Raw genomic sequence first — 22,499 nt, forward strand, 5'->3', positions numbered from 1 at the left:
GAGGGGAAAAGAGCAAGCTAATCACAAGACGCAAATTGACAACAATAAATTCAAAAAATAAATCTTAACAGTGGTGTTTAGGGGATTACGGGGGGGGGCAAGTGTAGAAAGAAAAACAATTAGGTAAATATATTAATACATAACTGAAAAAAAAATTTTAACTGCTTACCAGAGTTTAGTTACCAGGTTTATGCATGTAATGTTTGACCGCTAAGAATAAACCGTTGCTGTGTATGAGTTTAAACAAAAGCAAGAGAAAAATACAAGGATTAGAGATATAAAGGTAAATCAACAGGAAACACAAGGAGCAACATAAACTGTTATCTTGGAATAGAATAGCAGAATTATAAAAACAAAGAAAATGTATTCAACCGCACGGATAGCCGTTTGGCAACGCTAACATGTTATTAGCGAGCAAGATGAGAAAAATGTAGCATAGCCCCAAACGTATAATGCATAGAGTGAGGCGTATAGCGAATATACTCCACTATGTGTGAATTCTTGAAAAATGTTCGTGTTTTCATTGTAAAATCGGTTGAGTTGTGTCTTTTGAGTTTTAGCAGTTAAAAAAATAAAATATTACAAAATAATAAAAACACTACAATATCATTTTCGAGATATATAGTGTTTTTTTTTTTCCAAAATTTGTTTAACATAATGCTACATAATTTCCACATTGTATGGGCATATATTACTGAAAGTTAAGCAATGTAGAAACGTTTGCCTTTCCTAACTGGTGGAAAAGATCAGCATGAACATTACCGTGAATAATATATATATATATATATATATATTCTATCCTAATATTAATCTCTATCCGCGTAAGTAGCACTCTTAACGGAACTACTATAAAAATATGCATGTAACAATGATTCTAGCGGATTCAGATTCATACGTGCATCCTTGTTTTTTACACATATTTAACAAATAATATCGTCCGACTAGGAAATATAATAATCGGTGAGTGATCTCATGTCGATATTCCAATTCTCCCCATTGTTCTCTCTAGATGAAGATTCGAAGCTTTATATGTAGTAAACTTCGTCAGAGAAAGACAAATACAAATCTAACAGGAACACCTTCACTAAGATGTGTCAGATTTTACATTTATAGATTTTAAAATGTTGAAGGAGTTTTGTTGAATATCTATAACAGGATTGGGTGTGGATATATGAAAACAATGACGAAACACAGGGAATTTCCACATTGGGCTAGAGTAATGATTAATCCGAACTTTTTAATAGAACGTAAGTTTCAAATTGGTGGTTCTTTTATACGAGGTTTGTAGAAAAATAATGTCGTTTTTTGACGTTTGTTGAACGTCGAAAATACATTATTTTTGCACCAATCTAATGACATATTGTGTAACAGAAAGGAAGTCGCAGCGTATACGCTATGGATAGGATAATACAATATCATTCTTTTTCTCGAACCACGAAATATAGCAATCCAGATAGAAGCAATCGCCTCCAACTAATCGTTTACAAAGACCAATGAAACGTTTCTATGCAAACTTCACATTAGATAAAAGACAAAAAATCGTATGATGTTAGTATTAGTATTTTTTGTCCAACCGCTGAGCTAGAAAACGATTGTCATCTATAATATAAATCTCACCTATCTGTTTAAATGTATGTATGTATGGTTGTATGTTTGCCTAAAACTTTCGACAGAGGGACGGATTTTCACGGAATTGATATCGTCATGAAGCTCGACCCTTCGGACAACAAACAACGAAAAACTGGCTAAAAACATTCATTCCTTCACCCTGAGCTGGGCACTTTTCTACAGGGAGGGTCTGGTTTTTGCGTCACCATTTTTGCAAATCATCATATCGGTTTGAATAAATTTACTAATTTCAACGTTCCGACCTTCCGGTCGCGTCCTTGAGCAGGGATAAGACGTAAGCTTTTCTTTTCTGCCTTCGCGTCACGGGTTCAAACCTGCCTGCCCACTACCACTTTTTTATTTTATTTATTTTTATTATTATTATTTTGCTCAACACCCCCCCCCCAAACACCCGGGTAATGCCTGGCAGCAGGTTAATGAAAAAGAAGAGAGAGAAAGAGACAGATATACAGAATGAGGCAGAGAGAGATAGATAGAGAGAAAGAAAGAAAGAGAAGGGCGAGAAAAGAATGAAAAGAAAGTTAACTACTCAAACCTGTCACGTAATTTACATGCCTTTAGCGTTACACCATTGTTTGGGTAATCTGATATAAACTAAAACTCGTTCTACTGTAACGCTACATATTCCGTTTTAGTAGTTTTATGTGAATCTCTACTTGTTAATCATACCGCCATCTTCAATATATTCTTTATGGCTGACATTTGCATTAGGATTGATTTATGGCTTCCATTTTTTTTATCAATACATTAAACTCATATTAACCGTCCGGTTTGAAGATATTTTGTATGTTCATATGCACAATCATGGTGTGTTTATTTTTACAGCTTTGAGATGCTTTATATTTTCATAGAAACAATTAGTGTACTTATTTTTACAGGTTGTGAGGTAGTGTGTGGTTATGTCCACTTCTCGGCTTCCGTAACTGGTTACCAAACTCAAGTACTGATCCAGAACCTTCATCACTTTGTAACGTTACACAAGGTTTGCATATGTTGTTGTCACCATTACAATGAACACAGAACGAGTAATAACTGGACTCTTATGTTTGTAGCAACGATATTTTTCCTCATTCTCCCGTCACGTGGTACTTCTCCTGACGGCTGTGCTGTCACTCACGTGTCTAGAATATGAATGGGTTCTGGAACAGTCTTTCGAATGTCATCCACGTTTTTAACCTGATCGTCTTTTCGAACGTGCGTTCTCCGTTTTAATGTATTCTTTTCCCTTACCCTGGTGTCATTTCGTTCACGGCTCGGTAATTTTATATAGCCGTCCGCACTGTTACAAATTTACGGTAAGCTGGCGGAAAAAAAAAAACAACTGTAAATATTCGACGCGATTAACCAATCAGTAACTAGCTGTCAGTAAGCGATGTTTTAGTTAATAGAGAGAGAATAATACTATTTTGATATTTTCCTTGAAATATATGTTTTCCCCATACCAGAAACAAACATTTACTTTATTTAAATATTTCTTTAAGAAAAACTTAGATGCATTTCATAAAAGTTTTTTTTTTTTTAGTTTCGTTCATAGTTGTTTCCATGTGTTGGTCTTTGACAATATATTTCTTTGAAATGTTTATTGTAAACAAATATAATATAATTTTCTTAAATAAACATTTGTTTTTCTATATAATCAAACTCATGGTAAGGTTTACTTCGCTGTGGTAAGTTATATTTTTTTGTGTTCAATATTTAAATTTATCGCAAGGCAGAGCTCACGACGGCTTTATCTTGCAAGTGTTCCCGCTGTTTCCCGCAAACTGTCGGAAAATGCCGACGCGACTTTGGGTCAGGTCCTGGATAAGTACGAAAAGTCACAACTGAAATTCTCTTTACCACATATTATCGGACGATTTGTTTAGACCACTCACATATATCCCCAAAACATTATTCCAAAAATGGACAGGGAGAGATAAATATCGCTTATTGGCATAAAATTGCTTGCGTCATTGTTCTTATCAGAATCTATTCATTCAAATACGCAATTTTCTAGTGCTTGTTCGTACAGACACGTGGAAAGCGCAAACCGATAATTGATCTATGCATATTTATATAACAAAATGACTAAACGAGATACAAACAGTATAGCAGATGTAGATCCGTACGCGTACCAATGGCTTTTTGAACACTCAGAAGTCAAAGCGAGCTGTTATACAGACGATCTGACAACATAATTGCGTACACACACAGGTCATAGAAACGATGCACAGATTTCCGTACGTGTATGCGGCGAAACCAATGTGCCGATGAATTTGTCTTAATGGAGACAATATCAATATATTGAATTTGATACGCCGAAACTTATTTTTATTTTTGAATATCCAGCAATAAAGCCTCATAAAACCGGTTCATATGCATATTTGTAGCTATCTACTTAATTAATTCGATCTATTCATCGATTTCACTGTCTACTTATCAGTTTGTTGTTAAATATCAATTTTATTATTCTATCTGATGTTTTATAACCAAATATAATGTAGCAGTTCTTTATTTAATTGACTATACATCTCCATATTTTATTCCTAGTTAAATGTAGGAAACAAAATAATGGGTTTGATTATTTAATAAAAAGAGGACAGATAATATGATAGATAATCTCTAGCTAAACAGAGACAGTGAGAAGTTTATAATCAATAGTAGCTGACACTTTTTCCGACGTTGCTCTGGGTAGTCGATTAGCTTTAGAAATTCCATGGCTAAACTTGATGTTTTGATATATTTTCCATTTATGTTTGGCGTAAACAAAAATCATACAATATTAACATAAAATAGCAAGTAAATCGTATAAACGAAATTGACATCTCTGTGTCCCGCCAGATAAATATTTTTCAAATATATATATATATATATATATATATATATATATATATATATATATATATATTCAAAGGAGATTAGAATAATAGTCTAAAGAGCTAAGTGTATTTTAATGTAATAGTGAAATTACTAGTTTAATTAAAATACAGGAAATGCTCGTTTTTTTTAAAGTTTTAAATTATAAATCACATTACTTAATATATATATATATATATATATATATATATATATATATATATATTTAAAGGAGATTAGAATAATAGTCTAAAGAGCTAAGTGTATTTTAATGTAACAGTGAAATTACTAGTTTAATTAAAATACAGGAAATGCTCGTTGTAATTTAGATATATAATAAGCTCGATAGTTAAATATCCTAGAGCTAATTCAATATTAAGTAAAGTGATTTTCAATTTAAAAATTAAAAAAATTTTTTTTTAATTAAAAATCAAATTTTAATTAAATTAAAAATCAGTTTCATAAGAAGGAACAACAACAAAGTCAATTATCTGTACGATCGTTTCGGAAATCCGTGCTTTTTATTTGTGGTATACATGAAGTTATGTAGAACAATTATATATAGTTTTTTTTGGTAAGCACGGTCTCCTCATCAGCAAATTTAGGAGGATTTTTATTGAATTTAAAAGACACCATAAATAAACCTAGCATTAAAAGTAAGGCAGATGAATCTTTTAGTTTTTCTTTTTTTTGAAATCAGGAACTGTGTTTAAAGTAGTCATTTAGATGTTTGCTATATATATTATGTGTATATATGTTTTTGTTATTAATGCATGGCTTACCCAATATCAGATTCACAATATTTTCGGAACTGTACAGTCACGATGCGTCCGCGTTATTATTTTCCCATATGTATAATTATCCTTTTCCAGTGGTTTTATCTCATGTACTCTTGTTTAGCATTACAAAGTTATGTAATATTAATACAATGTCGAACATACTTAAAACGCTTACGTCGATGCCTCACTTTTTTGGATGATGCTTGCTTTTTATTTATTTAGTTAGTTAGTTGATGATTTAAGTATAAAAACTTATAGTTTACACAATTAAGATTAATCAGATGCATTACGATTTGATGAGTTCAAATTTTTATGCGGTCCATGGTCATTCCATTGCATAATATAGAAGCAGCAAGTATGCATGTTAATATGTGTATCAAGATATTGTACAGATTTGTTATAATCGCGAGAACTTAAAATTGCTCTCCACCTGGAATTCCATGAAGCTTGTTGATGGATGACATGTAATATGCTATTTTCAGCAGCTGAAAGGAATTGCTCTCTGCCTCTCTCATGTTTTTTCTATTTCTCTTTCTCTATTAGCCTTTCTGGATTCAACTATATTTGGTAAATTTTGCTATTTATTTCTTCGAGTGATAAAAAATGGATGCAAAATAATGTGTAATTACAACCTCGCATGGTTGTTGCAATCTTGTTAGCACTTATTTTTGGGATGGGCTGGCAAACTGCACCTCAAAAATAAAAAAGGAATTGAAATATTAAACAAAATATTCTAGATTTAGAGTGCTACTCTTTATAATTAAAAAAAAATCCCATCCATTTTTATATCTTTGCATGTGTCAATTTATTTGAAAAGCAGAAAAATAAATTAAATTTTAACTAACTATAACTAAAAAGTGGTTCGTAATTATAACTTTAAATTTATATAGAAGAGTCATCCCTCACTCTAAATATTCAATATTTATATAGTTTCTTAATTTTTATTGTTAGATTTTTTTTTTTCAGGAAACTTACATGTAATCGCTCCAAAATGTAGAATGTTAATTTTGAGGTGAAGACAAACTTAAAAATATAAAACGTTTTTTTTTTCTTTTGTAGAAACCCTATTTTGTGGATGTCTTCTCAGACTGTTAATTAAAACTGGAGGAGAAATCCTTCTAGACTCAAGCAATTGATCATTTATTCCAATCAAATGAACATCTTTGCTCAGCGAAGAAAATATAGTTCTGCTATTTTATTTTCAACATGTACACTATAGCGCCTAGCAGTTTCGTTCAAAACTCGATGATGATCCGTTAAGTAGTTCCCTCAACAATAGTTCAGCCTGTCAAATATGTGACGTCATCAGTAAAAGAAGATCGTGAAATTCTTGAAAGTTACTTTATAATATCATGTGTATAAAATGAGTATAATCTGATTATAAGTTTGCAAGACATAGTTATGTAAGTGAAGCTACTGTTACACAATTTAAAAACAATGAAAACAATATTAACTTTGTGCGTTATTGAAAATTGTTTCTTATGCAAAACACACTGCTTAACTCAACCAATGGTTAGATAAAGGTTAGTACAACTCTACACCGTTTTAGACACGAGTTAATAGGGATGTGCTGCTTTTAAGCGCAGTTGTATAAAAACAAATAATACTGAAGTTGAATTTGAAGTTGCTCAAATTAAGCGCGTGTAACAATATTTTTCACATAATATAAGAGTAGGATTACATAAAATTGAAAGGTTCAACTAGTAACAAATCAGAAAGCAGAATCGCCCCATAAAAATATTGTGTCTTCTGTCATACAAATCTCACCTGTCTGTTTACATCTATGCATGCATGTATGTATGTATGTATGTATGTATGCATGTATGTATGCATGTATGTATGTATGTATGTATGTATGTTTCGCAAAAACTTTTGACAGAGGCACAAATCCTGACAAGATTGGTTTCATTTTGAAGCTCGGCGTCTCGGACGAAAAATATCAGACAATTAGTCAAAAATATTAATTCCCTTACCCTAAACTCGACCGTTTTGTATTAAGAGGGGTAAAGCTATCATCACCGTTGGGTTGGTAAAGTTTGACGTTTTTGACTTCCCGTCGCGTCATGGAGACATCGGCTAAGCTGTCAGATTTTCTTTTACTTTCCTTTCCGGTTTCGTGTCACGTGTTCGAGCCTGCCTGCTTACCACCACTTTTTTCTCCACAGACACCCCCAAACCCCCGAGCAGCACCAAGCACACAGGCTAGTTGAGAAAAAATAAAATTATTTTTCTTTTCCACACGAGAACGATCTCTACTCTTTGCCTGCAAGATTTTAAAAATCCAAACGTATACAGATAAGCTAACTTTTTTTTTATTTCCAAGGAATATACAGATTAGCAACTCACCAACAATTCTATTTTATCTCTAGGAATTATATAGATTATCTACGCACCGGAAACTCTTCTAAAATTAAAAATCACATTTCAGTCAACTTATTTTCTGGCCTCCTTTATGAGGTTAACCGCGACGGGATAGAAATGCAGAGTCTTGTAAATGTATCTCCAGCAGTTACTGCATTCCATAGTTGTTGTTATCATACGACGTTTGGGCTTACTAATTCGCTGGGTAGGATTGAAACCTCTATCTACAGACAATGCTCTCCTAGAACCCTAGACACACAACACTTCTAGCCACTGCGCCACGAAATGTGGTGAAACAACAGAAATTATGAAGATTAGGATAACAATCCGCAAAAAATGAATACACTAATTATGAAAGCCTCATCTAAATTGAGTCCAAAAATATATAATATATATAATACAGTAGTTCTCATGTAAACAAGCAACTGCGTCATCCTGCGAAAGAATACTAGTGCTGAATCCCTTCATAGTAGTGGTCTATAATCTAAAGGAAAATCTAACTCGCACATAAACTCGAAAGTCCTACATATGTGTTGAACCATTGATATTCATGAATCCTATTGCGTGTCTAATTTTATTACGTAGTAACGGGCTTGCTTTCCACTCACATCAGCCTATTTACCATTTCTTGTTTACTCGATTAAGTATATAGACTCAGTTTATAGATTTTTTACTTCATATTTATAAATATTTTATAAGGATTTATAATGTTTTAGAATATTGAGATAACTACCTACGTCAAAGTATATTGGGGTTAATAAATATTACGAATACTGCACACTAAATAGTTATGTGAAATATGCAAGAATTTCAAAAGTTCTCGTTGTAATCGAATATCCATTCAGAATTAAAAAATGTAACTTAATTACATGTGGAGTTTTACGTTCCTGGATTTTTTTAGATCATGATTGTTTATTCGTATTCTTTGGATTATTTGGACTACTCTTTTCATCTTGAATGACATTTTCACAATATTTCGGTCGATGTACAATCCGATCTTCTTCAGATATATCTTGTCGAACTTGCGAATTTTTCTGTCGAACTCGGGAATCCGGACCGGATTTCGAACGGAAACATTTATTTATATCACGGTGTAGCATATTGTCGTTCTGTCAGCCTTGACTGAATATAGGTCCTAAATGATTGATAACTGCATTTTCGGTCGCTAACACAGAGAATTGAACATTCAACCTTAAGGAGAATGTCACTTTTACATTGTTTTTTCATTACACTATCTACTGCGCCATGGGTTCTTGATACACCTGAAGATGGTCGGAGGTGTCATCGACTGAAACGTTGTGAAAATAACACTTATGATGATAACAGTAGTCTGCAGAATTCAAATAATACAGATGGAGTATTATTGTCACATCTGAACTGATGCACTAACAACCTTTATTCTTATAAGACAAGGTCAAAAAAGTATCTAATAAGTCCTGCGTTGTCTATGACACACTTATGTTTGTTTTATCGGCGTAATTTTACACCTTAGTAACATATTATTGTTGCAGTGATATCCCCCTCTGGGTAAATATACCCGACTAACACGACAATCAAATAAATCTCACCTTCTTACCGTAGGGGGCCCCCACATACCGGTACGCAGTCTATTCTAGTATCTATGTTTCTCTAATTGATTTGCAATTCTTTCCATAACGTATTTCTTTACTGTACCAACATACCGAATAATAAACATAATTTTAACAAACGTCTCGCTGCACAACTCCCCACTGATGATTCTTCAATGAATAAGGTTTCATATTGACAATAGCCTCTTACGTCTAAGTGACAACTTTTCTTTGTTTTGAGAAAATTAAAGTAAAAACAACCTTTGGAATCGAAAAATATTCACAGAAATATTATCATCGCTGGATAGACAATATGACACGGTGGTCAATGTAACATTTCCAATGAATATACAGTGAACATAAACACAGAGCCCGTCGAAAATTAATATTTCAATTTGAATGATTATATAAATCAATATTTGTGTTTTTCTTTCTTAATTGCTCGACTGATGTTTTTTTATTTAGTTTCTTAATAAACGATTGTTTTTTGTTGTTGTTTTGGTTTGATGAACAGAAGCTACCGTATTAACCTGTCTTAACTACCGGGTTCTTGTCTTAAACTGCACCAAACATTGCGGTTATCATATTTCTTCTCCTTGTCCTTTTTGCCAGCTGGATCATGTTCTTCAGAACTAATAAAAAAAGAACTCATTACAAAACAACCCAACCAATCGCCATAAATAAATATGTGATGATATGAAGAATACTTGTACCAACGTGAGTGAACTCAAGAGGGATTGATATTCCGTCAAACAAAACAACCAAACCAAACAGCGAGAATAATGTTTTGAAGATAAAAAAATAACGTTAAGCATAAAAAACACTACCAAAATTAGTAAATTATCTTAAATAGCACAAAAAGGGTTAGTATTCCGTTAAACAAAACAAACAATGTGTTTGTTAACTTCAGCTTTCATTAAATGATCAACTGCAATTTGGATTCTGTAAATCAAACCAAACATACCTTCTTCTTTATTTTCGATTTTTTGCATTTATATTTCTATAGTTTGAATGATTTAATCTCAACTAATAAATTGTGGGTTCAATTTTAACCCAATTCGAATATTTCAGTTCAATTTATTCTTTTCGCATCAGATGTATTTATTTTCAGTAACAAAATATAACTTATTTTATTCCGAATAGTTCAAATTATTGGCGGTAAATTTTAAATTTACAATTTTTTATCTTCGTCGCATTTAATATGTTAAATACCGTTGATTTCAAGGAGGCGAAGCTATGGACATAATTACCAGATAAATTAAACGATAAAAATAGAGGCTGCTTTAGGATTATTTCACATAAAACACCACATCTCCGGATCATAGTCATATTTGAAAATTTTAAACATTTTTAGAAAAAAAAGCGGCCTCAATAAACGCGAGAATTAGCGTAAATGAGATGAAATGATTTTAAGCTGAGAGATGAAGAATATTATTGGAGGATTTAGAGCGATTGATGTAACTAAGTTCGAATATTTCTGGGTACGGTTCAAACAGGAATTTAGTTACATTAAATTTGATGACAGTCGTGTTACAATACTCAGAGAATTCGGCCTGTGGCAATATGCAAGGCAATCAGGAAACCCTTAGGAAGACGTTTTTGTTGGTGAGAATTCAGCCTGACGCCAGTAAGCTGGACGAAAAAAAATAACATTTTTTCTTGTTGTGAATGTATATGAGATTAAAACGTAAAATGGACTTTGTAATTAAATTTGGAACCTGTATTCTCGTAATGTGTAGCAGAGAAAAATGAACACTAGCCTAAAAATTGAACATGCACATATTTCCACGTTTAAAATCATTTTAAGAATTTGGTTTTCATTTAATGTAGTAATCCGAAAATATCGATTCCATTTTATAGGGTGGTGAAGGAATAACTACGAAATATGAGATTACGTTGAACTTACATAACAACATGTGATCATTTCCGGTCAACGCAAGTCAATGTATTGGATGAGAACATAGCGAAGTAGTTAACAACACGGACAGTAAATCTTATGTCAAGTTCGAATCAGGTTCGTCCTATAGAATCACTTTCCTCGAACCCATATCGGACCTTTGTCTAAATCCTGGATGAAGATGTAAATAAAATCACTTACTGAACCGAACTTCTTAAAATTGAACAAGTCTATTTTTCTGAAATATATATATTGCAATTTGAAAACGATTCTCCCCACTCTCTCTCTCTCCTCTCTCTCTCTCTCTCTCTCTCTCTCTCTCTCTTTGTACCTAAATATAAACGCAGATTCCATAAGCAAAGTTTTTTTTCATAGACCTGCCCGCCTGTGGAACACGGTTTCAACTTTTCTTCTTCCCTGTTGAATACAACATGGTAGTCTTCAAATCAAGTTCAAACAAGTTCTTGTTGAGCCGTCGCCATAAATAATCAAATTCTACCCAATTTACACAATTAATGATTACAAAACTATCACCTTATAGTCATTAACCCTTATTTTTGAGTGGCTTTCCGGCTTTGATAAGTGGCGATTCCTTAGCAAAAAAAGTTGATGACTAATTGATTATAATCCTAAAACCGATTAAATAATGAAAACGACACATTTTTTTTTTTACGATGATTGTTTGATTTCAGGATTTATGGACACTTTTTCTCTGGTTTTACAGTCCCCCCCCCATCTGTTTATTCGCTTTAATTTGACTTCTTGCTTTCTTTTGATTATTTTCTTTCATTTTTTAAATATATTTTTAATTGTGTTCATTTCTTTCTTTTTTTTCTACTTCATTTCGTGTTTTTCCTTCTTACCTTGCTTTTCTCTTTTACCCTTTCCTTTCTTTTTACTTTCTTTTTTTTTTATTTTACTTTTCCTTTTCTGTTGCACTGTTTATATTTTATCTTTCTCATCGCTCCGATTACTTTTGTACTATTCAAATGTCTTAATGTTCTTTCTTATCTTAGTTTTCTTTCTTTTATTTTCATTTTTCTTTTGATTTCTTCGCATTTTGCTTTTTGCTGTCACTTTGTTTTATAAAATTTCCTAATTTCTTTATTTTCGTATACTTTTATTTCCCCTTGTTTTTACACTTTCTCTTCTTTCGTATCAATTTTGTATTTGCATTTTCTTTTACTTTTTTCTTTAGGTCTCATCGTTCGTATTGTTTTGCATTTATTTTCCTTCAGTCTTTTATGCAGTAATTATATTCTTGCCTCTTGTGTCATCTTTTTCTTCTTTTCTTTCTACATCTTATTACTTTGTATTTCTTTATTTCCTTTTTTTCTTAAACCCCCATTTTTTTCATTATTTGTTTATTTAATTCCTCTTTTGTAATATTTTATTCACTTGTTTCTTTTATTATTTATCTAGTCCGTTACCATACACTCTGGCCTCTCAAACTCGGAGCTTTATTTCATTATTTTTTTTTGTTCGTTTTCATTTAGCCACTATTTCTTCGTCTCTCTCTCTCTCTCTCTCTCTCTCTCTCTCTCGTTTTCATTCACCTTTTTCTTTTGACATTTTTTCTTTCTTCCGTGCGTTTATTTCTTCTCTCTCATTTTATTTTTTTTACTTTCTTCTTTCCTCGTTTCCTATCGTCGTTCTTCGTTTTCTATTGTTTCTTCCTTTTAAAAATTAATCTCTTCTTTTATCTTTCTTTTTTTTCATATCCTTCTTTCTTTTCCTCGTTCATCTGTTCGCTTTCTCCGTCTTTTTCGTTCATCTCTATCTCTCTCTCTCTCTCTCTCTCGTATCACAACACCTTCATCGCTGTTTTGTTCTACTATTCGTACCCGAATCCCATCTTTGCCATCCCCGCTATAACTCTTCCACGCCTGCATCTGAAAACCTCCTTTTTCATTTCTTCCTTCGATCACTCCGAAAATTCCTCACTTTGTAAACCAAAGCATATTTCTACTCGCACGTTTCGTCGATCAGATCTCCTCCCTCTCTCTCTCCCTCTCTCTCTCTCGCTCTCTCTCTCTCTCTCTCTCTCCCTCTCTCTCCATATTTTTTTCTCTTCTACACCGAACTCTTTTATTAATCTTGATTATTTTTCTAAAATCAAATTGGATATACTTCGGAAAGAACGATGCTTATTGTCAACATAAAACAGGATTGTAATGTCCGTCATTTACATGGAACTTGAACTTTGGAACATTCCACTTAAAGCTGGAGGAAGATACGCCGTGCCGACAGCCGGTAAGTAAAAAAAAACAATTTACTTATGAAATTTTATCGCAAAAATCTCGACATATGTTTGTAAATGCAATGTGCAGAAAAAGAAATCCATTCGCACGTTCGCGCCGACTCCCATCCCTTCTTCCGTCGAAGATAATAACTGGTACGGGGAGAAACACCAGGAATAAAGTAGTCTGTATATGCACCGTAGGAGCCAGGCGAGGCAATAACATCTTTTCATTAGATTAAACTCAAACTTGTGTGAATATAAACATTAAACGCTTCTCGTATAAAAAGTTTAAAAAACATAGATGCATAAAAATATTCACTATGCCTAGCACATACACATTCGGGCGCGTGCACACACACACACTTAAATAACCACACACACACACACACACACACACACACACATATATATACATGTATATATAAGTAAACATATATATATATATATATATATATATAATACGTGTACATAAATATTTTTAAAAGAACCGACGGAAATTAAGCACACAAACGTAAATCTATTGAAATATATATATATATATATATATATATATATATATATATATATATATATATATATATATATATATTTGTAGACAGTTTTAGCACTGCAGATATAGATATGCATTTATATATATTTATATTTAATAAATATTATATATATATATATATATATATATATATATATATATGGGGGATTGTATAAAAGTCAGATGTAAACATGACAAATATTGCATATATATATATATATATATATATATATATATATATATATATATATGATTATATTCGCGTGTTTTTATATGAACCTACTTTATCAAAAATACATATAAATACAACTCCACATTCTTATAAATATATACAAATATATTTGCATACATAAGTGTATAGACATGTATATATATATATATATATATATATATATATAAATTGTGGGTAAATATATTTTGTATATATAGAATTACACACTATGTGACTATATTAATATACAAAAGTGTTAATATATATGTTGGCATATATATATATGTGTGTGTGTGTGTGTGTGTGTGTGCATATATATGTATTTGTGTACAAGAGTGTATATATATATATATATGTATATATGTTCCGTGTATATTGAACGTAAAAAGTTACGTCTCTCTCACTATATATACATGCTTCACTGTATAAATAATTTATATATATATATATATATATATATATATATATATATAAAGTATTATATATAAATATTTATGGATGTATATTAGTATATTTAGTCAGCATTTTTCTCTTAAAGGTAAAATTATTGAGTACAATTAATGTGCTTTGCTTTATAAATTGGTCTAGAGATGCACCTCGTTATTTATGTTTTCTTTTTCTTCCGATTTTTCGTATAATATTTTTATATCGAAATCGAAGATATTAATACAATTCCATAAGAATCACGAGCGCTTTTGATTCGACTGTGTAATGAAAGTTAGAAAAGTAGGTAAATAAAATCCGCAAGAAATTCTAGGAAGTGACCGCATGTTATAAAGTCGTTTAAAGTCAGTTAAAAATTAAATCAATTAAAAATGTAGGCCTTAAAATATCAACTCACCAATTGCACATACATATAACTTAGACTCGAATCAAAAACGCTCGTGATTGTAATCAAACTTATTATCTTCCTTCTCAATATAAAAAATGATTACACGGAGAAATACATAAGGTGAATATAATGGTATTTATCCTGAATATATATATATATATATATATATATATATATATATATATATATATATATGTGTGAACAAATGATTAATAAAACATGTTAAAAGACCACTCAAGGATAAGGGTTAATAGGTATACATTAGTCATTGTGATTTTAGCATAGTAAACAGTGGGAATTTTGTAACTTGGATTACTTAGGGGGACGATTCAATTAGAACTTGTTCACATTGGACTTTTTCTTTTTTTTTCATAGGTATCACCACATTATCAAGGCCAAGAGGCCACTCAAGGATAAGGGTTAAAGAGTGTACAGTAGAAATTGGACAATATAATAATCATTAGTAATGAAAATTTGTTAAATTTGATAACTTATATGGAACGGCTCATCAAGAACTTATTTACGTTAGACTTGAAGACAACCATATTGTAGTCAGCCGGAAAGCAGGAAAACGGAAGACAATTCCACAGGTGTGCAGTTCTAATAAAAAAAGCTTTGTTCATGGAATTTACGTTTAGGTTTAGGCACAGATAAAGAGTGGGGGAAATTATTGATAGTGTTTACAACTAGACGAGTGTTTCTTGTGAAAGTTTGGCGAGGGGGGACCATAGATTGAAGCTCAGTCGAACACTTTCCATGAAAATAACGATACATCAGAGACAAACTCGCAACATCTCTTCTGTGAGATAGAGGTTGCAAGGAAGAGAAAAGGGCATCTCCTACGAGGCTACGAAGTCTATTTTGAACTCTATCAAGGCAGGACAAGTCCTTTCTAGCAGCTCCTGCCCAGATGTGGCAACAGTATTCCATCCTTGGACGTACCTGGCTCTTATATAAATAGAGAATAGCATCAGCAGTGAGATATCTACTGCATCGATAGAAAGATCCCACCATTTTTCCAGCGGCCTTGGCAACAGATTTGATGTACGTGTTCCATTTAAGATCAGGAGTAATAGTCAAGCCCAGAGGCTTGTCAAAACTTGAGGCCTCCTGAAGACGAGAGCCATTCATTTCAATCGATGCCAGACGGGGATCAGAATGTTGATGATGTAAAGAGAGAAGCTTGGTTTTAGATGCATTAAAAGTAACCAGCCACTCCTTTCCCCATTGTACTACATGCTCAAGATCAGAGGAGAGAGAATTGGAGAGAACTGAGTCGTTTACTGTCTTAGATGTGCTACCATAGATAGTAGTGTCATCAGCATAAATGTCTACAAATGATGTAAGGATGTGATTTGTGAAGATCATTAATGTAGATCAGGAAAAGAGTTGGGCCCAGGATGGACCCCTGAGGGACACCGGCATTAATACTGTGAGCTTCTGATTTTTGCCTCTCAACTACTACTCTTATAAAAACATATTTAATTTTAAAAAAGGAAGCACAAGAAAAGTGGATAGTCCTTAATCCGCGGAGTTGCGAAGAAATACTCTCCTTCTCATAAGAGGGCAGGAATTAACAAAAGTCAGGATCGGATTTTGCATATAAAAGTATTTAATGAAACTACAAGTAAGTCAAAGATCTTACTTGGTTAAAAAAAGGGTGAGGTAAGGGGAACAGGAGGCAAAAGAAAAATAATAAAAACATTTCACATGAATGGATAGTCCGGTGAAGGGTAAAAATCCAAAAAATGGTAAAATCCAAAACGGTAGAATTTTATATATATATATATATATATATATATATATATATATATATATATATATATATATATATATATATATATATATATATATATATATAGAATGTAATGGTATTTATCCTGAATATTTATATGCATATATATATGTATATATATGTATATGTTTATATATATATATATATATGTATATCAATCTATATATATATATATATATATATATATAGATAGATAGATATAGATATGTATATATGAATATATATATAATATATCAAATATATTATATAAAATGATTAGCTTACACAAACACACACACATATTTTCTGAAATAATATGTTTACGTAGAAATATATATATATATATATATATATATGTATATATATGTGTATATATATACATTTGGGTATTTATCTACATATGGATATACATTTATATATAGACATATAGACACACACACACATATATATATATAAATATATATATATATATATATATATATATATATATATATATATATATATATATATATATATACGAACATGATATGTAATATAAAGGTATAGATGTATTGTACATAGATATTGTACATAGATATAGATATATTATATCGGTGTGTTTATCCATGATATATATATATATATATATATATATATATATATATATATATATATATATATATATATATATATATGACTTAAGAGGAGGAAAAGGTTAATGAAATATCGTAAATATTGTAAGAAATTACGATGATGGCATTAATTTTTTTTTATTTATAATAATTTATCCGTCTATTTATTTATCTCGCTCTTCTAATTTATATATATATGTGTGTGTGTGTGTGCGTGTGTGTGAGTATGTGTGTGTGGTTGTGTGTGCATGTTTTCATTCGGGGCACTGATGATAGAATATGTTTTGAAAGTGTATGTCATCTTTCTTTTAATACTAATTTCCGTTTCGAACCGTTCGATCATTTAAGTGTCGTCTCACTTTCTTTTTCTCATTTTCTCTCTATACTTGTAACCCCCTCTGGAAACTGCTTCAACCGTTAATATCCGTTATGTATATATATATATATATATATATATATATATATATATATATATATATATATATATATATATATATATACTGTATTTTAAAATCCTTCTTTTTCTTCTATATAAAATCGGTTTTAAACCATCGTGGTCATTTCATGTAAGAGTGTCTGGGTATATTATTTCCAGTGAATCAAGCATTGCCCATTTTCAAACTTCACTTTTTGTAAACTGATATCGCGTATGACAATTGGCAAGAAGTTCAAAATAAGTTCAAACAATTCTGAAGTAAACAGATCGAAAATATTGCTACTAGATACATTTCACAGTCTGGCTTAGATGACTTGCATACTCTAATATTTAATGCATATAGAGATATAGTGTTGGTTACATGAATTTAAACTTTTCGCGTATGTGTACACACACACGCACACACACATTATATATGTATATATATATATATATATATATATATATATATATATATATATGAGCAAACAGTTAATGAAATATGTTAAAAAACAGTTTGAAATGAGTTAAAAAAATATGAAATGAGATTTAAAAAATATCCACCAGACTATCCATTAGTGTGTAATTACCTTTTTCTTTACCATATTCCCTCTGCTTAACTTATTTTGTTTTCAAGTAAGATCTTTGACTTATTTGTTGTTTCATCAAATACTTCTGCATGCAAAATACGATCCTGCATTTAGGTAATTCCTACCCTCTGATGAGAAGGAGGGTATTTCTTCGAAACTCCGCGGATTAAGGACTATCCATTTATCTAGTGTTTCCTTTTCAGATTAAATATGTTTTTTTAACTCATTTCAAAGTGTTTTTTAACATATTTCATTAATTGTTTGCTCATATTATAAACTCTATTTCCTATTTGGTATTATCGAGCCTTTACATCTAGCTGAGATAAGTTTATAAATATTAATTCTTTAATATTTATAATTTACTTTAATTTTACCATCTTGGATCATTTTGGTAAATTCAATTGCAATTTTCATTTATATATATATATATATATATATATATATATATATATATATATATATATATATATATATAGCGTTAAGGAGTTAGGCTCCTTTCCGTGGGGTTCCCATTTCGAATCTTGGTAGATTCAGCCATTCTGATGAGTCGTGGACGATGAAACACGTGTCAGTGGATATTTATATTTTAAAAACTATATATATATATATATATATGTATATATATATATATATATATATATATATATATATATATATATATATATATATATATATATATATATATATATATATACCGCTCGCCATATCGGGGCACCAAATTGGCAAAAGGGAAAATTATTAAAGTAACTATTTAAGTAATTAATTGAATTCATTCAAAACGTATCCCGAAAACAAAAACAAACAACATCTATATAGATGGATATATATATATATGTGTGTATGTATGTGCGTGTATGTATGTGTGTGTCTATTTCTCTCTCTCTCTCTATATATATATATATATTATTATTATTATTATTATTATATATAGTATAATGCAGTTTGATAGGTAAAATAATAAGAATTTCTCGTGCAAAAAACATAACTTCTTTTTCCAATAGACACCATACGTAATGTGGATCACCCATCCATGCTTTCAGCGTCACAGAAACAGGAGAACGCAACCTGGATGATTATAGATGCCAAATATGACTGGTTTATACGCTGATATAAGCATAGTCTCATCAAGAATGGTAAATTATTCTGCCGGTCCTGGATATGATTTTGAACTATATCCGATGGTGAGGCCTGAGCTTTCGGGCTTTGGGGAGTGTGAAGCCACCCATTAATTCCCGTTGCTCCCAGATCCACTATCACCCGGCTGGTAGTACCTGTTAGGGTCCCAACTATGTGTTAAATAGAAACCGACTTAAAAGACAAACAAATATACTCTATTAAAACATTGTTCTTCACAATCACTGGATTCAGCATTAAATAACCTGAAAAGGGTTGATATGCCGTAAAACAAAACAACCAAACAAACAATCATTCTACCAGTGCTATGGAAGATTACAATTGTATGTTATGCAACCACACGTTAAAGTACCGATATTTAGGGACTTAATCATACCTTACTCTGCGAATGTTCTGTCATAAAAAACGAAATATAAGTGCTACGAAGTCACCCATACATAAACTCTCACGTTAGAGAAAAAGAACGGACTCCGTAAATATTAATGTTCCAAACAATGCTATGTTAAACAGAGGTGAGAAATACAAATTAACACAAAATATTAAAGCCTTGTGCATACTTGCAAAAGAATTTTTTTTTTTTGAAATATCCCTTTCAAACAAATATTTATATAAGTAACCTGGCCCATGAAAAAGAATTTCAAAAGATCCCTAACGAATAAAGTGCATCAAGCACACTAATGATACAAACATTTGTACTTAAAGGGACGGTTTGAGTCTGAAAAGTATCGCTTGGTTGCAATGTCATAGATATTAGCATCCTGTGTGATGTCCCATTCCCAGTCTTTGCAAATTTATAAGAAAACTGAATAAAAATAATTCCCGAAGGAAACTTATTTTGATGACTAAAATGTAAGCTTAATAATTAGCAATAAACTAAAATTCTAAATATAAATTTAATTATAATGGTTAATTGTTAATACATTTTAATTTTAATTGTTTTTAATTTTTTATATATTTTTTAATTTTAATTTTAATTGTTAATACATTTAATTATAATTGTTATAATTTTACTATTCATGATAAATTATATATTCCTACACCAAATCATCTGGTAAACAATGGTCTATAAAAAGTAGAAAGTTCGAATTGTTTACAAGAAAAACAAATTCTTATCTTTAGAATATTAAACTCCAGACCAAAATATAAACAGAATCGATAATAGGAAAAACAAGCGGAATTAACAGTCTACCAAATCACAGGTTCTAAAACGAAGATCTAACGATAGTTACAAAACTCAAAAGTCATTATAAAATAAGATGCGCGGGTTGCGCAATCATCGATAACATTCTCCTAGTTCGACGCTGTCTTATTTCAGAGTCAAGGAGAATCCAGGACGTCTCTAAACAATACCAAAATAAAAAGATTTGAATGTTTTATGACAGTGATAATATAACTTGAGAAAAACTAATAGATCATCGACAAGGGAAACTTATGAAATGGTAATATAGAAGACTTAAATAACTTTTACTGAGATGTTTATTTACCAGCTTTATCTTCAAAAAGAGGTTGTATGGTTTCGTATACATTTAATTGCTGTCGGATACCTCGTTTTTAGAAAGAAATAAGCGTCGAATGTTTTTTTTTCATCTGTAACTCGTGGAAATTATATGTATATATATATATATATATATATATATATATATATATATATATATATATATACACTCCTATAAATTTGCGTTTTTGTGTATTGATATTCATATACAAAAACTTTTTTAATTTATTTGAAAAGAAAACAACTTTGTTATATATGGGTCGTGGAATTGCATAATCTGCAAAATATCTAACTAATGAGCAAATTCTTTAAACATTAATTTTAATAAATTCCCTAATAGAATTTTCGGTTTTCTGATGGGATGATCATCTTTACTTAACTATTACGTGCAATTATATTCTACATGATTTATACTGGAGTAATATTTGCATAAAATGGTTATAGTAAACACAAACCTTTATATATATATATATATATATATATATATATATATATATATATATATATATATACTTCATTTACTCACATAAAATTAATATACGAAAGTATAAATTTATGCGTAAACTTATATATATATGTATGTAGATATATATATATATATATATATATATATATATATATATATATATATACATATAGAAAGAGTGATATAGATATATACTAGCAGGGCGACGGTCCGTTGCGCGGAATCGAATAAGCATCATCGAATATGCCTTACTTACAATAATTTTATTGTCATTGAAATTGGTGAAATTCACAATATTTTAATCATATCGATGGATTGACTACATTAATCGGGGACCCATGGATTGACTACTTTAGTAGGGAATCCATGGATTGACTACTTTTTAGGGGATCTATGGATTGACTACTTTATTAGTGGATCCAGGACGAAGCTGTGCATGCCTTTCCTCAGTGACTTTTTTTTTTTTTTTATACAGTGATCACCACTTATCAGGGCCCGGAAGCCACTCAGGGATAAGGGTTATTGCAAGTACATTATGTTAGTGTGGAGATTTGATGAAGTGTTTAATTAAGGGGGCGGTTCATTAGGAATTTGTTAACATTGGACTTGGAGACATCCAAGTTGTAGTCCGGAGGGAAGCAGGCAGACGGAACAGAGTTCCACAGGCGTGCAGTTCTAAGAAAGAAGCTTTGTTCATGGAATCCGCGTTTTGATTTAGGCACAGATATAGAGTGGGGGAAATTTTTCACAGTGGATTCAGCTAGACGGGTGTTTTTTGTGAAAGATTGGCGAGAGGGGACCAGAGATTGGTGTTCAGACGAGCACCTGCCATGGAAATAACAATAAAACAAGGATAGGCTCGCAACGTCTCTTCTGTGGGAGAGAGGTTGCAGGGTAGAGAAAAGTGCATCCCCCACTAAGCCACGAAGTCTATTTTGTACTCTGTCAAGGCAGGATAGGCTGTTTTTAGCAGCTCCTGCCCAGATATGGCAACAGTATTCCATCCTTGGAATTAATACACAATATATGGTAGTCTACTTTCCACTGTTCAGAACAGAAGTTAATTTTATAGAAATCATTTTTATATGATGGCTTCAATTTAAGTTTAAATTGTAAAAGTAAATATCATAT

The 22,499-nt window shown here is 31.2% G+C and overlaps 1 protein-coding gene across 2 annotated transcripts in view; it reads left to right on the top strand.

Annotated features, from left to right (window-relative positions):
* Positions 1-12,727: 12,727 nt before the first annotated feature.
* Positions 12,728-22,499, top strand: part of LOC145277642 (uncharacterized) — a 763,829-nt gene continuing 754,057 nt past the window's right edge. For both annotated transcript variants that reach the window (XM_080129223.1, XM_080129221.1), the window contains exon 1: positions 12,728-13,322. The gene's annotated coding sequence lies outside the window, so the exon portion shown is untranslated. The remainder of the gene's footprint in view (positions 13,323-22,499) is intronic.

Source organism: Euprymna scolopes, chromosome 6, assembly GCF_053919585.1.
Source record: "Euprymna scolopes isolate OS-2025 chromosome 6, ASM5391958v1, whole genome shotgun sequence".
In the NCBI taxonomy this organism is placed as follows: domain Eukaryota; kingdom Metazoa; phylum Mollusca; class Cephalopoda; order Sepiida; family Sepiolidae; genus Euprymna; species Euprymna scolopes.